At 43.6% G+C, this 6113-nt stretch overlaps 1 pseudogene; it reads left to right on the forward strand.

The window, feature by feature from the left end:
* Positions 1-799: 799 nt before the first annotated feature.
* LOC125164848 (vacuolar-sorting protein SNF8-like) lies at positions 800-1538 on the forward strand (annotated as a pseudogene).
* Positions 1539-6113: the final 4575 nt, after the last annotated feature.

The following is a 6113-nucleotide window of genomic DNA, read 5'->3' on the forward strand; positions in this document are numbered from 1 at the left end:
CTCATGATCATGTGGAGAACTTAGTAATCAAAACAAGATTATTACTCAGCAATCCTGAAGCTTAGTTCTATATGCTTGCTACCAACCCTATGTTGCTCATTCTCTCAGTCTTCTGGCAATACACATTGCTGTCCCCTACAGTTGTCACACAGTATTCAATGTAGTAAATTTGAATATGAATAAACTTTAAATCTTCCCTATTTTGTGGGCATTTCTGATTATTTGGGCTTTTACATTCTTTAGAACAGTCCCCAAGTTTTAGTTAGGGACTTCATCCCCATTCTCAGTCCCAATGTTTCGGTGATTTTCCCATTCCCAACCCAGAGGTACTCTAGCCAATGAGAGCCTAATGTTCTCTAGGCTGTTGATTTGGATAAAGGGTTGACACATGCCCATAACAGCTTCTAAGATACAATGAAATCTTTGCTAAAGCTTTGGGATAAGGGCAGACACTCTTTCTCAATGGACTTGAACCCAAGACAATATAAAGCTGGAATTTCTGCCCTCATTTGCTTCCATTTGGAACCTGAGGCTGAAGCTAATCAGTGGAAGGCAGAGCTGAGAGATGAAGAAAAATCATATCCTAATGAAACCTTTTGAACCCTGAACCTAACAGTGTCTAAAGCCCACACTATCCCCGGATTTTTAGTTACATAATCCAATAAATTCCTTCTCCTGAGTAAGTCAGTTTGAGTAGGATGTTCTGCCTTTATCATTTAGAAAGATCTTAACTAAAATACCCTTTAATAATGGGGAGACCTGGGTCCTGGCAGCGGGCGGCCCATGAACCCAGGAAGGGATGCATTGCCACAGAGTGGGAGCTGGTCCCATCGCCAAGAAGAAACTTGCAGAGGCCAAATATAAGAAGTGAGGAACTGCCTTGGCTGAGGACCAGCTGGCCCAGATGTCAAAGCAGTTGGACATGTTCAAGACTAACCTGGAGGAATTTGCCAGCAGCACAAGCAGGAAATTCAGAAGAATCCCGAATTCTGGGTGCAGTTCCAGGACACGTGTGCCACCGTTGGGGTGATCCTCTGCCCTCTGGAAGAGGATTTTGGCCCAAGATGGTAGGTGTGGGAGATTTCTATTATGAGCTGGGAGTCCAGATTATTGAAGTGTGCCTGACCCTGAAGCACAGGGATGGAGGTGTGATAACTCTGGAGAAACTACAACAACAGGTGTTCAGAAGGAAGGGGCAGATTCACACAGGATATCAGCCAAGACAACCTGATCAGGGCCATCAAGAAACTAGAGGCACCTGCCGCTGGCTTCCGGCATCATCTCTGCGGGTGGCACCTACCTCATTCAGTCTGTTCCAGCTGAGCTCAATATGGATCACACTGTGGTGCTGCAGCTGGCAGAGAAAAATGGCTACGTGACTGTCAGTGATATCAAAGCCAGTCTTAAGTGGGAGGCCAAGTGAGCCCAGCAAGTGCTAGAACACCTGCTGAAGGAACAGCGGGCCTGGCTGGGACCTGCAAGCCCCTGAGGAGACTCACCACTGGCTGCCAGCTCTCTTCACTGACCTCTGCTCCTAGGAGAGGCCCTGCCCTGATTCTGGGAGTGCAGAAGCGGGCACAGCAGCAGGCAGGGAGGAGCTGTTGGTGAATAAAACCTGAACAATTTTTTTAAGGAAATAAATAAATAAATAAAATATCCTACAATAATAAATTTTTATTCAGTTGTATTTCCATACTCTTTCTTGATAGGAAGAGAAAAAAAGTGGAGTTCCAGCTAGTCCCTACAGAATTGCATTGCATGTAACAATAGATCTGGCTACAACCCCCACCCCCCAACAACAAAACCCACACAAACCAACCAACCAACCAGGAAGTCACTTTACTAAGATTTAGTTGCATGTCCTTTGTCTGAAGAGCTTTATCTGGTGCCATTCTTCTTCAGGTTAGTGATGAAAGGGTGCTTTCTCTCACCCCTTGGACAGACTCAATCCCTATTCCTGGTGTCTTACACTGCCAGCTGGTAAGCCTTCCAGAATTTCTCCCAATGAAATTTGATGCTCCAGATGGCCTTAGCACAGCTGATGATCCCTCTAGCTATCTAGGTCTACACCTTCCTCCTTTCTGTCAAATGTCATTGCAAGTATGTTCCAGGAAAAACTTGCTACAAGTCTTTCCAATCTTAGAATAGAATCTCCAGGTACCATCTATTTGCAAATATTATACCTGTCCAAAGTGAAGCCTAACTAATGACTCATTTTTCTGATTGCCAGCCTCACACAAATAAGAATAAGGAGAAATATTATAGGAATTCTTTTAAGGTCAGAAGAATCTAGAATACAGAACCATTTAGCTGGCAATAATGGTTTCAGCACAAGATGTTTTTAGATTTTCTTTTAAAAATTAAAAGTCTTTGGTATCCCCAGGATAAGATGAATTTAGCCTTCCTTGGTTAGTGACTCTAGAAACTACTTGTATTTTTATTATTTATTTTTGAGAGGGAGGGAGAGAGAGAGAGAGAAAGAGAGAGAGAGAGAGAGAGAGAGATGATGATGATGAGTGGGGGGAAGGGCAGAGAGACAGAGACAGAGAATCCCATGTAGGCTCTGCACTGACAGTGTAAGCCCAATGTCAGTCTCGATCTCATGAACTGTGAGATCATGACCTGAGCTGACATCAAGAATCAGACGCTTAACCCATCGAGCCACCCAGGTGTCCCTAGAAACTACTTTTTATTTGCCAAGATGGTGAATGTTTCAACCTTCAAGGAAGCTAACATTGCCTAGTTGGATGTCATACTGCCAATAGATGATAGGAACACAATGAATGGTAATGATTTGGTAAAACTTTTTTTTATCCAGTATTTACAGGACTTCAAATAACAAATTGTGAGATTGGGCTGGTTCTTCTCGAGAGAAGAACCATATGTCTTAAAGGCAATTAGGGACTAATGAACAGTTATAAGCCAATCCCTTTCATATGTGCACAATTCATGAGACTAATACTTAAACCATATATGACCAAAGATGTGGAGCCATGTCATTTTCTAAGCTCAACAAAAGTAAAAGGGAGGATTGCCCATGTTATTTATTTTTTTTCCACAATGATTCCTAGAATATACATGAAAATGGGAATACTAAAGGGTAGAAGTCACTATGGTATATAGCAGAAAAGACTCCGGGCTCCAAAGCCGGGAGCTAAACTTTGGCCCTGCACAGCCCTCGGCAAGCCAGTTGTCTTTGAGACTCTCCTCATTTGTAAAATGAAGTTTGCATAACTGCCAAGAAAGCATCTAGCTATAAATTTGGATTACTAAGGGGCGCCTGGGTGGCGCAGTCGGTTAGGCGTCCGACTTCAGCCAGGTCACGATCTCGCGGTCCGTGAGTTCGAGCCCCGCGTCGGGCTCTGGGCTGATGGCTCAGAGCCTGGAGCCTGTTTCCGATTCTGTGTCTCCCTCTCTCTCTGTCCCTCCCCGGTTCATGCTCTGTCTCTCTCTGTCCCAAAAATAAATAAACGTTGAAAAAAAAATTAAAAAAAAAAAATTTGGATTACTAAAACAGAGCACTTGTTGATTGTAATTCTCTTCAGTTTCAGTTCTGATCTAAATACACAATGTGTATCTCAAAGAATTTTGAAGTTGATCAGGTAGCTAAAATGAGTTGAGCTGGAAGAAGAGGAGGGCCTTAATAGTCTGTACTCACTCACTCACAAATACTTCTGAGCACTTAAGCGTTGGGCCCTATAAGAGGTGCTAAAGGAACAGCAATGAAGAAATCATAGTCCCAGTCATCATAGAGCTTACTTTCTGGAGCTAAAGATGCATCACAATCAAATGAATATGTAAAATGGAGTGTGCCAGAAGGTGATAGGTGCTATGTTGGAAGGTAGAGCAGGGAGGGAGTGCTTGAGATTGCCTTTTTTATATAATGTAGCCATCTGAAGACAGACCTAAAGGAGGTGAGAAAGTCAGGCTATTTCCTACCTAGGAATAGCAAGTGCAAAGGCCCTGAGGTAGGAGGTTTGACATGTTTTAGGAGCAGCAAGGAATCCTGTGTTGCTGGGGCACAATGAGCAAAGTGAAGAGTGGTAGAAAATGAGATCCAAGAGAAGGAAAAGTACCAAAAGAAGCTGGAATGTTGTGTTTACTTGAATATGAATTGCCCCCATCCCCGTATTTGTGGCTCCTTTGCTACTAAAACTGGGTAGGGGGAAATGTACTGGTTCAGTCTAATTGTATCATCTACTCGGATTTGGGTGAGATCAGAACCTGAGATTCGTCATCACTACTGGCCAGAAACAGAAGTGGTTTCTTGCAGAGGAAAGCAAAATTTCCTTTGTTTTCAGGGAAGTTTGACTTACTTTATTTCAGGGACACCTGTCCTTCCTTTCTTTTAGTGGGAAGCCCTGTTGTGCTCCTGCTAACACGTGTGGTGGTGTGGTGGGACAGGCACTCAGCGTCCATTCCAACCTCCTTCATGTGTGTCTTTTGGACCACAGAGACTGGAAATCTAAAAACTACCTGTCCCAGACTCCTATGGATCTAGAATTTGGAATATGAAATCATTTCCTCTGATTAGATGCACTCACACCTGTTGGGGAAGGTCAAAGTGAGGCTTTCTGCTTCTTTCCCTGTCTCTACAGTCCAAAGTGCTTTCTCTGCAGCACATTCCAGTGCCTGGTCACCAGTCTGGGGGACTGTCAGAAGACAGTCACAAAGGTGGCCGCAGCAATGACTTTCAGGGCTACATTAGGACTTTCATTGGCCCTAGGTGCTCTTGCCTCAATGCGATCCTTCCTCCATTAAGAAAATAACAAAAATTGTATTCCAGGACTGTATTGGGATAAATGTGAATAGATTATTATTATATATTACAACTTTTTAATCAGCCTTAAAGATTTTTTCTGATTTTAAAAGAAATTTAAATATTTTTATGGGCTCTTAGAAGTCTTGCAGGCCCTAGACACTGCTTACTGGACCTAATAGATAAATCTGCCCTGATGGTGTTCAGCTCCCTGAAGCAGTGTGCTCTCAAAGCCCCCATTTTCCAGAGGCAGCCCCTGAGTGCTCATCTCCCCGACCGTAGCAAGAGGGCAGGTCCCTAAAAGGCCTGATTGCTGTGTTGTTCCAGGCACCGCTTTTAGGAAACCCAGCTATTTCTAAGGTTTTGTAAGCACCTGATTCCCTCTGTTGTTTCCAAACCTCATTAAAATAACCAGGATCATTTTTGCTTTCTGTAATTAAACCTAATTGATAGAACCTGGGTTTATGCCATCATTCTCACGAATCCTTCAGGTCTGTTCCTTGTCCTCACATTCCCAGTTCAGTCAGTCTTGTCCTTCTCACCCCTGTGTTCTCCCTGACTCTTTAACTATTTTGCCTTTCGCTGTAACCTTTGGGATCTGCATGCCGTTGTGGGGAAAGTCTCCAAGTCCCTGTATGAGTCAGCATTCTCCAGAAAAACAGAACCAATAGGGTGTGTGTGTGTGTGTGTGTGTGTGTGTAGATTTAGAACTAGATTTATAGATATAGTGTATATATACAGTCTATCTATCTATCGACCTATCTATCAAGATTAATTGATTGACTGATTGAAGGAATTGGCTCACATCGTTGTGGAAGCAGCAAGTCCAAACCCTGTGGGATGGCCTGGCAGGCTGGAGACCCAGGGGAGAGCTCATGTTGTGGTTCTAGTCTGCTGCTAGAATTCTCCCTTCTTCAGGGGAGGGTAGTCTTCTTCTGTTAAGGCCTTCAGCCGATGGGATAGGGGTCACCCACATTCTGGAGGGTGATCTGCTTTACTGAAAGTTTGCCAATTTCAATGTTAAACTCATCTAAGACATGCTTTCACAGAAACACGGAGAATAATGTTTGACCAAATACCCGAGTATTGTGATCCAGCCAAAGTGACACATGTAATGAACTATTATTATTTTATTTTATTTTTTACATTTATTTTTTTTTTTGAAAGAGAGAGACAGAGTACAAGTGGAGGAGGGGCAGAGAGAGAAGGAGACACAGAATCTGAAGCAGGCTCCAGGCTCCGAGCTGTCAGCACAGAGCCCGATGCGGGGCTCGAACTCACAAACTGTGAGATCATGACCTGAGCCGAAGTCGGACGCTTAACCGACTGAGTCACCCAAGAGCCCCTATAATGA

Source organism: Prionailurus viverrinus, chromosome B1 (genome assembly GCF_022837055.1).
Source record: "Prionailurus viverrinus isolate Anna chromosome B1, UM_Priviv_1.0, whole genome shotgun sequence".
NCBI lineage: Eukaryota > Metazoa > Chordata > Mammalia > Carnivora > Felidae > Prionailurus > Prionailurus viverrinus.